At 35.6% G+C, this 3975-nt stretch overlaps 1 pseudogene; it reads left to right on the top strand.

Moving 5' to 3' along the window:
* The first annotated feature begins 2364 nt into the window (after window positions 1–2364).
* LOC102470280 (TATA box-binding protein-associated factor RNA polymerase I subunit D pseudogene) lies at window positions 2365–3183 on the top strand (annotated as a pseudogene).
* Window positions 3184–3975: the final 792 nt, after the last annotated feature.

Genomic DNA, 3975 nt, shown 5'->3' with positions numbered 1-3975 from the left:
TCTTTCCCTCTCACCATCTCTGTCTCTCTCTCTTGTCCAGAGAGTGCACACACTCTAAGGCAAAAAAACTAAAAAAGGAAAGAAATGCATATCTCTATTTTTTATAAGTAAATTGTTATTTCTACTAATAAATAGACCAGTTCTTTTATTTTTCCTTTTAGAAGCCACATATTTTTGAAATGGAAATTTACATAACAGTATTTTCAACAACTTCAGGCTTTCAATTCCACAAAGTGAGGCCTTTCTTATTTGATTCCTAATTATTGATTTAGATACTCAGAGATGAAAGCAGTTGAGGCCAAGACTTTTGAGAACATAGAAGTGTGAACTTGATTGATAAGTAAATACCTATGCCTCAGAGTACTTGCCATAACATGTAGCTAATTGGCAACTATAACCTGTTACACTGAAAAGTTTTCCTTAAAATAAGAATATTTTGACAAACATTTGAATATGATTATTTGTGGAAAACATTATGGAAGTAGCAAATTGGAGTCTTCCTAAAAAGTACTTTGATCCATACATATTTAGGGGCATGAAGACTGTTGAGTATTTACTGTATTAGACCTAGAAACAATCCCCACATATAGTTGTAATGAAGTGTATATTGGCTTGAATTCATGAATGGCATGTAGGTGTGATCACTCTACTCACTGGGACAAACTCAAAAACTGGGACTAGTGCAGATTAAGAATACACATCCTTGAATGTATGTAGTATCGAACTGCAGTTGTGGACCAGACCAAATGCCTGGTGACTCATAAGGGTGCCCACAGTAAGGGTGGGCTCACAGATGGACATCAGGCTCTTGGCAGTGGTTGCATTCCCTGATTGCCACGAGTACTGCATAGATGCATCACTGCACTAGACACAACACACACACCATCATCCACCAGCCACACACACACAGAAAAGATCTGGGTAGACACGCAAATACAAAATCTCTGATTCACAGGCTATGACTGCAGACTAGATTTGTTATTCCTGCCATAAGGTACAAGGTCGGGGAGGCTATATTTCATAGAACTTGATCTTCTACCCATTCCCGGAAGATTGATTGCATCTGGCCATGGATAAACATGTGTGCTATCTGTGACATTTCCACTGTCACTTTTTTGTTTGTTTGTTTTTGTTTTTGTTTTTCTGTTACTAATCAGTTCATTCTAGTCATACTGATAGGGCCATTGAAATTTCTCTGTATCTTGTGTTCAGCTTTTCAGACTAATTGTAGTTTGTCAATTTGTCATTTTGATGGCAGAAGCACTTGATGAACTAATAGTTTAACTGTAATTTCTTCACTTCCTACTGATCAACACACCCTGGTAAGACAGTTTGATCATTCAGCCCAACTATTCCCATCCTCTCTTGGACTGCTTTTATATAGAGACATGGATTAAAAGGGGGAGGTGATACAGAGTTACTCTATTATTCAAGATTCTACCCTGACCTTTCCTGTATTTCTGGCTTCTTTCTTTTCTCTAGTGCCAATCCCTCAAGGTCTGGCCTTGAGGTGCAGTAGTTAGGTGCTGCACAGAGGAAGCTAGATACCACATGGCCTATTGAGTATTGAATCCCAGCCCCAGCAGAAACACACCAAGTGCATGTACTCTGGATCCTGATGGAATGAAGAACTGAAGGAAAGAAAATTTTGGCATGACCAGGCATCGATGAAGGATGCTTTGTTTCTCGCTTTCTCTTTCTCTTTCTCTCTCTCCTTCACCCTCCATGCACATACATGTGTTTTATCATGAGTAAAGGTAAAAATATTAAAGAAAAAGAAGAGGGCTTAGGGAATGCAAACTTAATTGTGGTCTAGCCCAAGGTTACTTGTTAGATTGACATAATTTTAGATTATAGGGATAAAGACTATTGAGTTGAGAATATTATCCATTGAGGGAGTCACTCAGGGGCCCTCAACAAAAATATAGGTAGATTAGGTTCTTGTAATACCTTCAACTTTATTAAGATCAGAGTATTCCCCGAAGGGTGCACTTAAATAAACTCTGAAACTGAGGAAGTATCTCCTTTTCCTGTTTATAGATTTGAATCTTAAGCTAGTAATTTTAACAAAGAATACCTAAGAATAGCTGCTAAGATGTATTGTTCTACTCTATACTTTTCTCATATTGATGCATAGTAAAAATTGATGAACATATTTGAAGTTACTTTACTAATTCATCCATCTTGCCTTATGTAACAGAGTTGTAGCAATTTGGGGTCTCACAATGAGAAATTCATAGAAATAGGGTCTTGTAAGACAAAACACAACTTTCCTCTGGTGTGATTGGCAGAGAAAACTAAAGCAAAGAAAAAATTTTGCATCAAACAATCTTTTGAGAAATTTGAAAAGTACACCAGGAACTGATGTCACTGGATCACATGACATCTCAGTCAACTGTAGAATCAAAAAAGTCAAAGCAATAGCTCTTGGTCTGGTAGCAGTTTATTTAAAACACAATGTGTTCCTTTCTCACCTAAAAGGAGACAAAGGAAATAATTCAAAAATTTGTCTATTCACCTGAGAGTGGTAAAGAGGATTTATCAAGCGACTCATCTTTTGAATGAAATCATTGGCTTTAAAAGCTATTTTTGAAAGATTCAAGAATAAGAAAATAAAAAGGGAAATGCAAGCCAACAGGAAGACCAAGAGGGAGACCAAAAGGATGGAGCCAGAAAGTCACAAATAGATAAGAAATGAGTTAGAGACAAAGGACATGAGTTACCATTTATAGGATCAGAGAGAAGTAGAAAAACATTACTATAATTTTAACCTTTGAGCAAGCTGTTGCCAGAGAATGTTTTAACTACACTGAAAAGCTGAAATATGAACACCACCTTAAGGAATCCTTGAGTAAAATGAATGTTGGTGAAGATTTAGGAAAAGAAAATCTTGACAGTCACACATACACATGTTTGGATGACAATGGAGCCATTTCTCCTACTGAAGGGCCAACAGTGAAGGATGAGGCAATAAATCCTGAGCCTGATGATAAATGTGATATCAAGTTGGTAGAGGACAGTTGTTTCATGATAAATTCTGAATCCCCAATTTCCAAGAAGATGGATGTGTATTTAGAATGAGAGAATACTACTAAAGAACTTGCTTGGTCTGAAAATAGAGCTTTAAAAGCCAAAAACACTGGACAGAAGACTGAATGGCCTAAAAAGAAGACAGGAACATGAATGGAAAAGAAGGTAAACAATATGGAAAAGAAATGACTTTTCATAGAAATATGCCAGCCTGGGGATGAAGAACTTCTTAATTCATGAAACTTTGATGACTATTTATGAAAGTTTATGAAAGAAAGTCCTAGAGAATAAGAATCAGGAAAAACAAAAAATGTAAACACTAGGGAAAAGCTAAGAAATTATCATTTAATAAATAATGAATGGAAATATAAACTCAAAAATTCTTACGCAGGCATTAAACAACTCACCAATATGTGTATGTGTTTGTGTGTGTGTGTGTGCATGTGTGCTTTGTATGCATGATTGAGAGATAGGAAGAATACTGACATTTGTCAAATGAGTATTACACTTCATGCACATAGGTAGGCTCTTATAATCCCTCATTTTGGCTAATATTTTGCTAATAAGATAGGTACTGTTATACACATGCAAAGATAAGGAAACTGAGGTTTAGATAGGGAGATGAACGTAGAATAGTAGTCAGTAGAACAAAGATATAAGTTCAGGCTAATCATATTTCAAAGCCCAGACTACTTCAGCTTTCTTTGAGTTCCCATTTTTAAAGTAAAATTTTTTGGATTGTTGGGAAAGTGATGACATTTTTTGCATAGAGAAACATACAAAATTATGTCATGACTTTCCTGATGAGCTAATAAAAAAAATCTAAAATAACTTCTTTTAAATTTAAAATATTAAGTCTGTGAATTTTTGTGACTAGACTAAGTGGCTCATTAAATTGTGTAACATGTCCTAATTAGGATAATTTCTTGAAATTTAGTTTATTAT

The sequence above is a fragment of the Tupaia chinensis genome, unplaced genomic scaffold (assembly GCF_000334495.1).
Source record: "Tupaia chinensis unplaced genomic scaffold, TupChi_1.0 Scaffold000276_2, whole genome shotgun sequence".
Lineage (NCBI taxonomy): Eukaryota > Metazoa > Chordata > Mammalia > Scandentia > Tupaiidae > Tupaia > Tupaia belangeri.
Note: the sequence above shows the minus strand (reverse complement) of the source record. Positions and strands in the feature narration are given on the sequence as shown.